Consider the following 15,350-nt stretch of genomic DNA (forward strand, 5'->3'; position numbering starts at 1 on the left):
AGAAAAACGCAATCCCCACCCACTTTCGGGGCGTGGCTTTTGCAACTGTTTTTTTTTAAACGGTCCCCGGAGAGCGGTTAAGGCACGTTGCTTCTGATTAAGCCTGCCTGAGGAGCGGGCCGCGCATGCGCCCTACTGGGTTTATTCAGGCTGAGGGGCTTTCTGTCAAGGGTCTCGATTCCTTGTTTTTGGTGCTGTGTTGTTGTCCTATATAGCTTGGGAATTGTGGTTGGCTGGAGGTGCTGGGAGTTGTAGTTCGCTTTTATTCTGCAGCCGGCCTCTTTGGTCAGGGAAAATAAAGGACAAAATATAAGAGTGGTAGAAGGGGGGGGCGGTGGAGGGGGCTAAAATTACTTCAACTAGTGCAGAAATTACTATCTATTCCCTTACCCACTCTGGCCCACCCACCTCTGTTCGTGCAAAAACTCTTCTGTGCAAACAGCCTCCCCGCCTCTTGCTTTCTGACCCACCAGCTGCCTCCTCTGCCCATGCAAAATCCAAGACTCCACCTTTGCCCCCACAAAAACTGTCTCTCCATGCTATTTTTCTAGAAAAAGAAGTGCCAGAACTTGCATTGTCCTCTTATAGGTAAAGGTGAAGGACCCCTGGACAGTTAAGTCTCGTTAAAGGCGACTATGGGGTGTGGCGCTCATCTCACTTTCAGGCCAAGGGAGCCGGCGTTTGTCCACAGACAGCTTTCCGGGTCATGTGGCCAGCAGGACTAAACTGCCTCTGGCGCAACGGGACATGGTGATGGAAACCAGAGCGCATGGAAACGCCATTTACCTTCCCGCTGCAGCGGTACCTATTTATCTACTCACACTGGTGTGCTTTTGAACTGCTAGGTTGGCAGGAGCTGACGCAGAGCAATGGGAGCTCACCCCGTCATGGGGATTCGAACCACTGACCTTCCGATTGGCAAGCCCAAGAGGTTCAGTGGTTTAGACCACAGTGCCACCTGCTCCCTTTATCTTATAATGGCAACGGCACCCACTTGACTGGTGCTGGAACTGGGTTCCGGTGAGTTCCGTCCAGGGGGAAAAAAGCACTGCCCTCTCAAAAGTCCTTCTCCCAGTGCCACCCCACCCTCCTCAGGGACCTACCCTCTGCCTGCACAAACTCCAACTTAGGCTCTTGCTCTCTTCCCCACACCAGACCCACCCTTTGCCTAAGCAGTTCTGAGGATGAGGAGGAAGATGAGTTTGAATATGTAAAAAATGGTGTCCTGTTTGAAATTCAAGCACAGCAGAGGACACTTTTCTCCAAAATAAAAAGGACAATGCGCCTTTCTTTTTAAAGGGACGGGTGGGAACCCTAGGTAATGTACCCATTGCTTTTCCTGGCCAAATAAACTCGTGTGCAGACATGTTGCACGGTGTGCAAAGGTGTTAATCACCATGGTGTGTGAAACTATGACTGTTTAAAGTGGTAGAATACTGCATTTCATTGTGCATATTGAAGTTTATTTGCTCACTGTGTGTGGTTGAAGTGGGTTTAAGGGTTTTGCTGTTGAGTTGATTCCCTCCCTCTCCCTCTCCCCCCCTCCTCTGTGTGTGTGTGTGTGTGTTTGCTTCTGTCTGTTGAGCAGGTGAATTTATAGAGCATTACATGGGGGAGGACTTATAATTGCACAGGTGTGTGCAACGTAGTAAGAAACAAGCAGTGGAATTTGGTTGCAGCATTACGTTGTGTGTTTTATGCCATCCATTTGGATGGGTATGCACCTACGGCCTTATTGCTGCTGGGAGTAGTAACCTGAGCTGGCTTCCAAGGATCAGCTGGGAGCCTTAAAGTGCTCCTGATTGTTCCCTGGCAAGGGAAGCTTGCTGGCTATGCTTCTTGTAACTGCTGATCAGCCAACTGGTGGTGACAGCTAGCCTGCAGCGACCATCTGCATTATGGCATTCCCAAAAGGGAACTCTTCCTGTAAGCGCTGAACATTTTGGTTTTTATTTCAGTGGATGATCAGAACCACACACAGGGTTTCTAGCTTGCTGCATACCCAGCCTCCTTGCTTTTAATCACATCCTATTTTACTGGAATGTCAGGAAAAGCTTCAGCAGTTAATTTTTTGTAGGTTAGGTTGCTGAACAAGCCCGGTAGAAAAGTTGTGAACTCCACATAGGGGAGACCTCATACTAATGCTGTCTTTCAGGAAGGAATGCCTTGCTGGTTTCATGAATTTCAGGATGCATGGAAAGAGGTTTCCTATATATCCATACCGTATTACTCCCAAACCCCACAGAAACCTGTTTTGTTGCCAGGATCAGTTAACACCAGCAAGGGGACTGTCCTCACCACCATATTTAGTGACTTCTGTATTAGTCTGGCTGAAAATAGCCATTAAGTCTACATCTTAATGTAGGGCAGACGAGAGTTCATTCATATAGCTGATTTATTGTACAGAAAATTTATTCACGTAACGTAACCTTATGTGGCTTTTGCCGTGGCTAGTGATTCAAAGGTTTATTTATTTATTTTTCCACACCATAATATGAAACTATTCCAATGTCTCTTGGGAGTACGTACTTTCTTACACCACTTTTTTCTCACTAAGCTCAGCTATCGATTCTGTTCCAGCACATCTTCAGACCCCTGTAGTCCCAACTTCCTTGTTGGTTTTCTCCTCAATTCAGAATCTCAATATTTCTCTTCCTCTGAATTGTGTACGGAGCAGCCAACTGTGAAGGTAGTAATCCAGATTTCTTTCCTTCTTTTTCAAAAATCATCTTGTCAACATAGGATTTAACCTTTTGGTGGTGGTGGTGCTGGTGGTGCTGCTGGTGGTGCTTCTGGGCCACTAGGTGGGGGTGGGGGTGCAGCTCCAGGTGTGCTTGGTGGAGGTGCTGCTGCTGGGCCACCAGGTGGTGGCGGGGGTGCAGCTCCAGGCGCGCTTGGTGGAGGTGGTGCTGCTGGGCCACCAGGTGGTGGCGGTGGTGCAGCTCCAGGCGCGCTTGGTGGAGGTGCTGCTGCTGGGCCACCAGGTGGTGGCGGTGGTGCAGCTCCAGGCGCGCTTGGTGGAGGTGCTGCTGCTGGGCCACCAGGTGGTGGCGGTGGTGCAGCTCCAGGCGCGCTTGGTGGAGGTGCTGCTGCTGGGCCACCAGGTGGTGGCGGTGCTGCAGCTCCAGGCGCGCTTGGTGGAGGTGCTGCTGCTGGGCCACCAGGTGGTGGTGGTGGTGCAGCTCCAGGCGCGCTTGGTGGAGGTGCTGCTGCTGGGCCACCAGGTGGTGGCGGGGGTGCTGCTCCAGGCGCGCTTGGTGGAGGTGGTGCTGCTGGGCCACCAGGTGGTGGCGGGGGTGCTGCTCCAGGCGCGCTTGGTGGAGGTGGTGCTGCTGGGCCACCAGGTGGTGGCGGGGGTGCTGCTCCAGGCGCGCTTGGTGGAGGTGGTGCTGCTGGGCCACCAGGTGGTGGCGGGGGTGCTGCTCCAGGCGCGCTTGGTGGCGCTGCTGCTGCTGATGCACTTGGAGGTGGTGCTTCAGTTGATGGGGCTTGAGAGGGTGCCACTACTTCAGTTAGTTCTGTCTCTCTAGGCCTGATTGTCTCTAGAGTGCGGGCTGATTCATCAGAAAATGTTGACACCTCATCTACTGAGTGTACAACAGGATCAAATGTTAGCACCCTTGAGGGTTTAGCCACCGAGGGGCTCCGTCCTACTGGTCTTGGTCCGGACTCGTTCCATATCAAGCTCTCAGTTCTAGAGACTGTAGTTTCGGAAGGATAGGGATGGAAAAAGGATGGCCCAAATAGTGCTCGATGTTCAGAAGCAGTAAATGAGAGCTCTGTGAAACTGGAATGCAAAGAGGGGGTGTTGATTTCATGTCTGCTGTTTCTAAAGATCTCAGGGCTGCGACACTCGAAATACCTTCCCATGTGGAAGACACTCCCATGCACAGCATTTCCTATGTAGGTTTCTCCACAATGCAGAGCATTTGCCTGCAACCTGCATGGTCATCTGACACACAGTTGCTTTACCAAGCCACTTCCATGTGGAGATGGCAGCATGCAGGCATATTAGGGGAGATGCGAGAAATGTATTTAAAAAGGGACAGGCAGTTTTTTTTTTGCCCCCAGTGGCAGGGCCCTGCCCCCCTTTAATATCAGAGCAACATATAGGACCTGTAAGTATAATGTTGCAAGATGGAGTGTTCCCATTCCAAGATTTGAGCCAATTAATCATGCATTCTGCCTTCCGGGATACTCCATTCCATTGTTCTTCCCTCCCTGACCCTATAGCAGTTAGCCAGTGTTCTGCACCCACTGAGCATGTTCTGTCTTGACTGAGTTGTTTTGCCTCTTCTCCTATAGGTTTTTTTAAAAAAATACTTCTCTAAACTTTTGGGATCCCCCAAGCCTACTCTTGTGTGTGGATGATGCCATTTCGGCTACACAAGGAACCACACTGAGAAAATGTGTTGACTATTAATACAGAATATACAGATGGATCGTTAGAATTCACCATTTGTGTGATGGGCAGACTTACCTAATTCTTTTGCTACATTGGTATACAGTCATACCACAAAGCATTGTAAGCAATATTAAAACACACAGAGTTGCTGAGGATACAGCCAACAGTATTTGTTCCCGGGGTCGGGGTCTTTCTTCTTCTTTGGGGACAAGTTGTATGCGCTTCTCAAACTCTTCATTGTCTGAAACTTAAGGCAGGGCAGTTGTTTAAAATTAATCAAATGGAAACAGCTGTTTACCTTTAAATCCACTAAATTGCTTACCAAATTCTGTAAGAAAAGAAGTCAATGTGTGATCAGCAAGAATTAAAATCATACATTTTAACTTTATCAAACATTGTTTTTGCTAAATGATGGAAAAAGAAGAAAAAGAAAAAGATGTGGGACCAAGCATTTTGTTGTTGTTAAATTAACTGAATTACAAGTATCAACAGATTCATCGGCATAGCAATGAATGAACAAATTAATGGAAACCAATTATTCGCTATTTAAGTAAGTTATCATGATCAAGCTCTGAACATAATTTTATAAATATATGTTGAAAACTGCTTATTGTACATCTTTGTATATGTCACTGTTTTATCTGCAATTGTTGCCTTTGTTGTTATAGATTTTCTGAAGCCAGTCCAGACTGGAAAAAAATTCCTGAAAGATTTAGCTTATAGTGGCTCTCCAGGCAATGGGTATTCCACTATGGTGGAGCAATCCAAAAATACTTTTGTGCATGCATTTGCCATTTGGACTTGGTGCACAGATGACATAGACCAGTGGTGGCAAACCTATGGCACGCGTGCCAGAGACGGCACTCAGAGCCCTCTCTGTGGTCATGTGCGCAGTCGCCCCACCGTGCTGGAGGTGGGAAGAGGAGGAGGGCTCACACATGCATCCAAAGCCTGTAGCCCTCGTGCCGTAGCTTCCGTGCCAGGGGTAGGGGAGGAGTGAGGAGTCATCGATGAAGCGGTGGCCTCCCCTGACAAAGGGAGGAGACTTGAGGGCAAAAACAAACAAACAAACCCAAGGCGGAGGTGAACACACGTGGGAATTTGCACACGGGGGCCTTTGAAACCACCCGTGCTTTCTCGGGAAGGAAGCATCACTGAGGTCGGTGGGGTTTACTCCCGAGTAAGGGTGTGCAGAATAAGGAGGGAAGCCAGGCAGGGACTCAAAGGGTGCACATGAAGGGCGGTATGCAAATTCAATAAATGAATAAATTGAAGGGGTGTGGCTTAAGAAAGAAAGGAACTGAATGGAAAAAAGCACTGAGTCATATAAAATTATTTATCAATGGAAAGATAATTTAATGAAGAATGTAATGCTTTCGTAAAGGATTATTTATTACAACAGCAGTCATAAAGAAGAAACGTGAAAAACACAGAAAAATGAGATATACAGGTGAAATTGCCATGTTGGCTCTTTGCGATAAATAAGTGGGTTTTGGGTTGCAGTTTGGGCACTCGGTCTCTAAAAGGTTCACCATCACTGCCATAGACAGAAGTGTATTCTTGGTTTATCTGAGAGATCTTGACAGCACACGTTGAAAGTACTGGTATATGGGCAGGGCTGCAGAAATCCTAGATACCTGATCCTCTGGATAGAAAATTCCCAGGAATTTGAAAATGTAACCCAGTTTGCATATCACAGTATAACAGGGATTGCTAACATTTTTTGACTAGCGGGCACATTTTGAACTTTGAGAGGGTGCTGGAGTACCTACCAGTCACAAAATAATTGCCGTGGAGGGGGCATGACATAACACAAAATTAGAGAGACAGTCACTCCCAACAACTTTATGCACATACTATGGAAGTCAGCTATGTCTTACTGGTTCCTAATTATGGAGATTACACACACACACACACACACACACACACACACACACACATTCACTGATGCTGCTGTTGTCTAGTAACAACAGACTGCATTCCTCAGTACAGTGGAACCTCTGTTGTCGAACGCTTCGGAAGTTGAACGTTTCGGCTTTTGAACGCCAACAACCTGGAAATGAATGCTTCCATTTTCAAACGCGCCTCAGAAGTCAAACAGCTTCTGAGGCGCATTTCTCCATTTTTTCAATGGATTTTGCCAACCAGCAATTGCGCCTCGGTTGTCAAACATTTCGGAAGTTGAACAGTCTTCCGGAATGGATTACGTTTGACAATTCCACTGTACTGAGGAAAATATACAAGATAACCACACCACTCTCATTTCACATACCGGTAAATCATTTAGAAGGTACCTGCACAATTTGCCCCTTATCTTTCTTTCTTGGAGAACTTGAGGCCTTTTTTCTTTTTTCTTTTTGTAAATGAAAAATTCAGGGGCACCTGCTCACACCACTGCAGGTGACAGGCTGGTGACCCCTGCAAGTAATCCATAGTTGATGTTTAACTGTGAATGTGCTGATCTGATTTAGCATCATGTTTGATGTAGGGATGGTTTCTTTTGCTTTAACAAATCATGATCACTAAAAGAAGAAGAAGCAGTGGCTACAGATCATAATTTGTTCGAGGCAACACATACCACAATCTCTAGGCCAGAAATAAAGCTAAGTCAAAGCTGGATCCTTGAAAATTTAACTATTTTTTCCAGCTCTAAATATGGGCAATACAAAATGTTCATCTCTTGTGCAAATGATTGTGTGAGGTAATATATGGCGATTTAATATGCTAAATTGTGTCCTTACTTGGTACTGGTTGGAAAAAGAGATCTTTTACTGGACTTTTGTCAAAATCTTCATTAAACATTCGTCCTGTAATAAAAGTTAAGAATGCAATTCAATTAAAAACAAATATTTAATTTGCGCAATACTTCTTATGTACATAGTTCAAGCATAGCAAATGGACTGTCCATTATGTCCAAGCCAGGGATCATGGTTTCTTTTTTCAAACAAATTGGTCAGTAATCCAAGAGCCCACAGAGCATGGTTTGCTTGAGATAAAACAACTGCAATGCCTTGTTCAAATATATGCTAAATCAGGAATTACGGTTTGTTTTCTCTCACACTCCAGCAGGAAGGATCAAAGTGGCCCAGACTGACATGTTCACAGCTACCTATGGTTTATAATGACATGCAAATGCGGTCAGTGTCAACTCTTTTTAGGAGCAATATTGATTCCTGAAAATCCACAGGAATCTTCCCAAAGGGGGTGTGGGGGCAAAGTATATAAGGCAACCCTTCATTTATTGGGGGGGGGGATAAGTTCCAAGGCACCACATGTTTGAGCGAAATCACGTATATTTGAAACACCATTGAAAAAACCTGCAAACACCCCAATCCACCTCCACCCCATTCTGCCCCCTTTTGTGACTTTTTGGATCACTTCCTGGCTTTGATGTGATAAGTGTTAGAAACTGAGATATGAAAGCTAGGAGCTAAATGGCACCATAAACTTAGGTTATGGGCACAACAATGGAATGTCTAGGCGTGCTTTTTATAGCAAGAATACAAAGCTGAAAATGAATGAACTGCAGCTAAAATAGGTTCATTTTTCACATGGTCTATTCCTTCCCCTGTCACCCCCTAATGTTCTTAAGAGGGTCTCTTCTCCAGTCTTCAGATAATATCTGGAAGTGGGGAGGCAGAAAAAAGGCCTTCTTTTCTTTCCACTCTGCAGTTTTAATCTGAAATCTTAGGCACAGGACTGCGCCCAGAGCTCAGAAACTGCTCGCGCTAATGAAATTCCCTGTTGCAAAATGCACCTAGAACAATCAGAGTTTCAAACACTGGATGTGATGTGTGGTCACACACATATTGAACACACATAAATGGGGGATTGCTTGTACCCCAAATAAATAATACATAGCAAGCATCAGAGATTAGGCCTGGGTGTTCTGGTAGCTTTGGTAACTGAACAAGAGTGAGACCTAAGTAGATATGGCCTCTGAATAATTATTTGTATGGTTGGATCACATGGAGATTTTAGGTTTCACCACAGCTAACTGTGCCCTTACCTGGTACTGGATGAAAAAGGACATCTTCTGGTTGATTTTCATAAACATCTTCATTCTTTGGTGGTACTATAATAAAAGTTAAGAAATATGTGATTCAATTAAAAAATAAATCAGATTTCTTGTTCACTAATTTCTTATGAACATAGGTCATGGGTAGTTAATGAACTGGCTTTGTACTATGTCCAAACTTGGGACTGTGGTTTATTTTGCTCAAACAAATCACAATCAGTAATCCAAGAACAAGCATCAAATTGTTTGTCTGTGATTGTGGTTAGTCTGAAACATAACAAAACAAACCCCCAGTTTATTCATAAAGGTAAGTGGTCTCTGTCTCTAGATTGTAGTTGTAGAGGGTAGGTGGGAAGATGGGGCAGTAACTGAATGCCCCCCCTGCATGTTTTCCCCTCAAGGGAAAAAGACTGCTATGGGAAGAGTTAAACCTATCCCCTCAGGGCAGGAAAGGGTTAATATGCAGCCCTAGAGTCAGGTAAGTGAGGCACTGGGCCTTGGGAAGCAGCTGTGAGAGTCCTGACAGGGTCCTAGAGCAGGCATAGGCAAACTCAGCTCTCCAAATGCTTTGGGACTACAACTCCCATCATTCCTAGCTAACAGGACCAGTGATGATGGGAATTGCAGTCCCAAAACACCTGGAGTTTGCCTATGCCTGTCCTAGATTCCTTCTTCCTCCTTTCTAAAGGCTAGTTAGCACTTTCCCAGCTTTGGGAAGGAGGTAGAAGGGCTATAGGACCCTGCCAGAGCCTCACACTTTCCTCCCCAAACCCAGTGCCTCACTTACCTAGCTTTGAGAAGGCTGCGTGTTGTCAAATTTTGGCTTTGCTCCACCCCCCCCTCCCGCTGCGTGACAAGACAGTGTGCAGTCTATGGGTTCTGTGTTTGCTTGCTATAAAAAAGAGAAGCAAAGCAGCCCAGAACTATGCATTCACAGTAAACCAGTTTTCATTATCCATGGTTTACTGTGACATGCAAATGAGGTCACTATCAACTCTTCAGAATTCAAATTGGTTCCTGAAAATCTAGTGATGGCTCCCTGAAAATGTAAATGCACTTTTTGTGCAAACCAGCAACTATGGTTTATCATGACATGCAAATATGATATGTAAGGTTGGACCACATGGGATTTCCAGGTTTCATCACCGCTAACTGCTCTTACGTGGTATTGGATGGAAAAGGTGGTAAGTGGATAGACTTTTGCCAACATCTTCATTATCTTGTAATCCAACATCTTCATGATTCTGTGGCCCTATAGTAAAGTTAAGAACTGTGCAATTCAATTAAAATTAAGCATCACTTAAAAATAAGCAATCCTTTTGTTTCTAGTTAATGAACTGGCTTAGTGTTATGTCTTAGCTGGGGATTATGGTTTCTTTTACTGATGAAAGATCAGTAGTCTAAGAATAAATATCAGCTACAGATAGTAGTTTGGGGCAAAACAAACCACAGTTCCCAACTCAGACATAATGCTAAGCCACAGATGTTGTTTTGTTTCTCTCGCATACTAGCAGGGAAGAATAAAGTGGCCCAGACCCAACAAATACATTGTCAACATTTTTCAGCTGTAATACCAATTCCTGAAAATCCAGTGATGGTTCCATGAAAAATTACATGTTTTTTCCCCAGTCCTAGATATGGGCAATACAAAATGCACATAATGTGGTTTCACACACATATTTCAGTTTTAAGCACTGCTGAACTATGTCCTTACCTGCTACTCAATAGAAAAAGACACCTTTGGGTGGATGTTTGTCAACTTCTTCATTATCCCATACTTCTGTAACAAAGTTGCAGAAGTATGCAATATTTTTTTAATGCACCTCCCCCCCCCACTTTCTTTGTCCATTGTTTTGTTATGTACATACAGTAAGCCTACAACTTTCCTGGGGTTTCAGGAGAAATGCCTTTGGCAATCCCACCTGCCACTGAACCCAGTGCGTTTTGACTATATGCAATTTTGGCTTTAGGCATGATCCCCAGAACATAACCCCCACGTAATTTGCAGGCTTACTGTAGTTCTTTGTTTTCTAAGTGCAGAGATAGCCATTATTCATTGGTACACAAGTGTAGAGTTTTGCTGCTCATGGCTATGCAGATGCAGAAGCAAACACTTGAAGTAAGAAAAAGGGGTTCTTTTGATTGGGAGCTACACTGAAGACCAGATGGAGCATCTGTTACCACTGCCTACTCCATATGAAAGTGGAGGTCCGCCATTTTCCAGAACTAGCTGTTTCTAGTTCTGCTGCATCCAGAGCCGTCTTAAGGGGATCTGCCGCCCTGGCGCGGCTATCCCTCCGGCGCCCCCGCCATGCCGCCTCTCCGCCGCCTCCCTCCCGCGCTTGCCGCCCCTTGGGAGGGGGGTGGGCGAGCGGGGGGTGAGGGGCGTGGCGCTGGAGCGGCGCGGGGCTCTGCGCGCCCTTCCAGCGCTTCCGGGATGGGAGGCGAGGGCGGCCGGCTCGCGCTCCCGCGCAGCTCGCGCTCTGCGCGCAGCTGGACGGCGCGGCGCTGCTGGGCAGCTCGCGCTGCATCGGGCGGCCGGCTGCGCGCGGGAGCGCGAGCCGGCCGCCCTCGCCTCCCAGAGCCCCAGCTGGAGTGCTGGAAGGTCGCGCAAAGCCCCGCGCCGCTCCAGCGCTCCAGCTGGGGCTCTGGGAGGCGAGGGCGGGCGGCTTACAGCCCGCCCGCCGGCGCGCGAGTGCCCGCCTGCCCGTGGGGGCGGGGGCGGGTTGGGGAGGAGGAGCCCGGTATGCCGGCGGGCTCGCGGGGGCGCCCCTGGGGCGCCCAGCGCCCTGGCGCACCGCGCCACCGGCTTCTATGGATGAGACGGCTCTGGCTGCATCTCTTCTCAGTGGCTTTTGATACCATCGACCATGACATCCTTCTGAACCGTCTAGAGGAGCTGGGGGCACTGTTATACAGTGGTTCCACTCCTTCCTCCTGGGCCATGTCCAGAAATGGTGGGGGGGGGAGGATGAGTGTTCAGACACCTGCCTCAGGGTTCCGTCCTCTCCTCCATGCTTTTTAACATCTATATGAAGCTGCTGGGAGAGATCATCTGGGGGGTTGGACCAGGTGTTTATCAGTATGCGGATGATACCCAGCTCTACCTCTCTTTCAAATCAGAACCAGTGAAGGCAGTGAAGGTCCTGTGTGAGTGCCTGGAGGCGGTTGGAGGATGGATGGCGGCTAACAGATTGAGGTTGAATCCTGACAAGACAGAAGTACTGTTTTGGGGCGACGGGGCAAGCAGGTGTGAGGGACTCCCTGGTCCTGAATGTGGTAACTGCCCCTGAAGGACCAGCTGCATAGCCTGGGATTCATTTTGGACACACAGCTGTCCATGGAAATGCAGGTCAATTCTGTGTCCAGGGCAGCTGTCATAACAGCTCCATCTTGTACGCAGGCTGAGACCCTACCTGCTCGTGGACTGTGTCGCCAGAGTGGTGCATGCTCTGGTTATCTCCCGCTTGGACTACTGCAATGTGCTCTATGTGGGGCTACCTTTGAAGGTGACCCGGAAACTACAACTAATCCAGAATGTGGCAGCTAGACTGGTGCCTGGGAGTGGCTGCTGAGACCATATAACACCAGTCCTGAAAGACCTACATAGGCTCCCAGTACATTTCCAAGCACAATTCAAAGTATTGGTGCTGACTTTTAAAGCCCTAAATGGCCTCGGTCCAGTATACCTGAAAGAGTTTCTCCACCCCCATCGCTCAGCCTGGACACTGAAGTCCAGCTCCGAGGGCCTTCTGGCAGTTCCCTCACTGTGAGAAGCAAAGTTACAGAGAACCAGGCAGAAGGCCTTCTTGGTAGTGGTGCCTGCCCTGTGGAACGCCCTCCCAGCAGATGTCAAAAAAAAAGCAACTATCATACTTTAAGGAGACATCTGAAGGCGGCCCTGTTTAGGGAAGTTTTTAAAGTTTAATGCTATATCATATTGTTAATATTCGTTTGGAAGCCACCCAGAGTGACTGGGCAAACCCAGCCAGATGGGCGGGGTATACCGGTAAATAAATTATTATTAATTATTATTATTATTGAATTGATGCTTTTGAATTATGGTGCTGGAGGAGACTCTTGAGAGTCCCATGGACTGCAAGAAGATCAAACCTATCCATTCTCAAAGAAATCAGCCCTGAGTGCTCACTAGAAGGACAGATCCTGAAGCTGAGGCTCCAGTACTTTGGCCACCTCATGAGAAGAGAAGACTCCCTGGAAAAGACCCTGATGTTGGGAAAGATGGAGGGCACAAGGAGAAGGGGACGACAGAGGATGAGATGGTTGGACAGTGTTCTTGAAGCGACTAGCATGAGTTTGGCCAAACTGCGAGAGGCAGTGAAGGATAGGGGTGCCTGGCGTGCTCTGGTCCATGGGGTCACGAAGAGTCGGACACGACTGAACAACAACATTGGTGTAAGGCGGTTTTTCTTTTCAAAGAAGAATAAAGGAGCCAGTCACCCTTCTGGAAAACTGCCCACCATCAACAGTAGAATGAATTGTTTGATCATTAAGATATTTATTATCCACTTTTTGCTAAACTTTTAAATCGGAAGTTTGACCATAACGTGCAACTGTCTTTTACCATTGACTGCCACCAATTGAATCAACTAAAGGTCTAGTAGTTAATTCATGTTTGAAGCCCTGTTGTGTGGTATACAAGGAGAATTAGATATATAATGTATTGACTGAAAAGCTAGGTTTGTTTTGTTTGAAAACCAAGGGACGATGGCAGAAACCACAATATTATTGCTCCATTTGTTAAGTTTACCTTTCTTAAAAAAAAAAAAAACTTGAAAACTTACAAGATTGTTATTATACTTATCCCAAACTTTACCTAATAGTGTTTATACAAATGATTTTCAAATAGCATTGAATTTATCCATTGCAACTTGTTCATGTGTTGCGAATGTATACATATCTTCTATCCATTCGTTCAAGAGAGCCACATTTTTATTCTTCCAATTCATCAATACTAGTCTTTTTTCCATAGTAAGGGACATTCATACTGCCCCTTAGTTAGATTCTATGTACTGGGAATAATTCAAAAGGATATTTTCCTCTGCAAATTTAATATTTTTTTTGAACAGTTGTATTAATTGTTTCTGTTACCCTCTCCCAAAAATATACCAATGTATGAACATAAGTTTTAAAGAAGCATTATCATCTCCAGCAGCTAGATGTCTTACATAGCCCTTTCCTAACTACAGCAATTCAAAATATAATTTTTTTGTATGAGTCTTAGTCTAAGGTCCAGAAACACCCTTGTTATAGAACTTAGCACAGTTTACCTTTTCTTGATTGAGATTGACATCCCCAATACATTATCCCATTTGTCTCTTAATATCTGCATATCAAACTGGTTTGCTGTATAAACATTTTCATAAGGTGATAGTGGGTTTTTTTTTTTTTTTTGGTTACATAAGTGTTGATCAGATGTTTTAATAACTCTGGGGACTCTGAGGCTGTAAAAGTTGCTGGTTTTTGCCTTATAATTCTTTTTATTTTTAATAAAGAATAATAAAAAAGTTTACCTTTGTTTATAGAAATCTTATGTACAGCAGGGTGTATGATGATGTGCTTCGTTCTTCCTGCCGCCTCCTTCTCTTTCGCTTTCTTCCCATTATTTAACCGAATAATAACTTTATGTTTCTCTAGATAAATGAGGTGCATTATTTATTTATTTTTAAAATCACTTTATTCAATTATGGTTGAAAGAGCAGAAGCCTGCTATGAATTCTTCATCCAAACCCAACACCAGACCTTTAAACAACACTCGGAGACAGTAGTCTTCAGTTTTTCCAGACCTTGGATCTACCTTTAACCCAAACATGCATTTGAGGACCCATTTCTTAATGTTATAGCATATACAGTGAGGGGGGAAAGTGTTTGATCCCCTGCTAAATTTGCCCATTTGCCCACTGACGAAGAAATGACCAGTCCATAATTTTAATGGTAGGTTTATTGTAACTGTGAGAGACAGAATAACAACAGGAAAACCCCCAGAAACCCAGAAGACAAAAGTCAGAGATTGATGTGCATTATAATGAGTGAAATAAGTATAAGTAGCTTTGTTCGTGCTAGCATTGCAATCCATGCCTTAGATCAGGCCATGCTCCGGCAGTGGGTCCCAACCCAGCAATTGAAGACCAATACTCAAGAGTGGGGCTGGGAACCTTTGACCCTCCAGGAGAAGGCTAACATTCTCTTTTCCCTTCCTCCCCCACAACAAACACTCTGTGAGGTGAGTGGGGCTGAGAGACTTCAGAGAAGTGTGACTAGCCGAAGGTCACCCAGCAGCTGCATGTGGAGGAGGGGAGACGCGAACCCGGTTCCCCAGATAACGAGTCTACCGCTCTTAACCACTACACCACACTGGCCAAGCGACAACTTCCATCAGCTCTAACTCACATGGGGTGGTGGGAGTTGTAGTACAGCAACATCTGGGGAACCAAAGATTTCCCCAGCTCAGTTCTAAGGTAATTATAGAACAGGTTTATATGTTTCAAATGGATTGCTCTTGGGTCATGAGTATTAATCCATCAGAGGTCTGCTTGAGGCCACAGAAACCAGTGGACTGAAGGATGACTAACTTCTGTGCTAGATTTAGTCTATTATGGGTACATGGAACCTCCAGGTTTAGATATACCAATGAATCTCAATGTCTGAGGAATGACAGCAGGGAAGGGCAACTGCCTTCATGGTCTCACACGTGGGCTTTCTAGAGGCATCTGGGTGGTCACTGTGAGAAGTGGATTTGCTGGCCTACATCCTGCAGTCTGATCCAAGGTGAGTTGCAATAGGACCACTACCACCATGCAAATATATGCTTAAAAGGTTTAAGAAGTGGGTCCCCAAATGCAAGTTTGGGTTAAACGTGGGTCCTGGGTCTGTAAAGGTTGAAGGCATACCTGGCCTATATGGAGT

The 15,350-nt window shown here is 45.8% G+C and overlaps 1 long non-coding RNA gene across 1 annotated transcript; it reads right to left on the reverse strand.

Annotated features, from left to right (window-relative positions):
* Positions 1–3,462: 3,462 nt before the first annotated feature.
* Positions 3,463–14,037, reverse strand: LOC117060825. The gene is made up of 6 exons (XR_004428037.1): positions 13,958–14,037; positions 9,586–9,675; positions 8,415–8,480; positions 7,147–7,212; positions 4,481–4,652; positions 3,463–3,787 (listed from the first exon to the last, which is right to left on the reverse strand). It is a non-coding gene; the product is annotated as an uncharacterized LOC117060825 (long non-coding RNA).
* Positions 14,038–15,350: the final 1,313 nt, after the last annotated feature.

Source organism: Lacerta agilis, chromosome 16 (assembly GCF_009819535.1).
Source record: "Lacerta agilis isolate rLacAgi1 chromosome 16, rLacAgi1.pri, whole genome shotgun sequence".
Taxonomy (NCBI): domain Eukaryota; kingdom Metazoa; phylum Chordata; class Lepidosauria; order Squamata; family Lacertidae; genus Lacerta; species Lacerta agilis.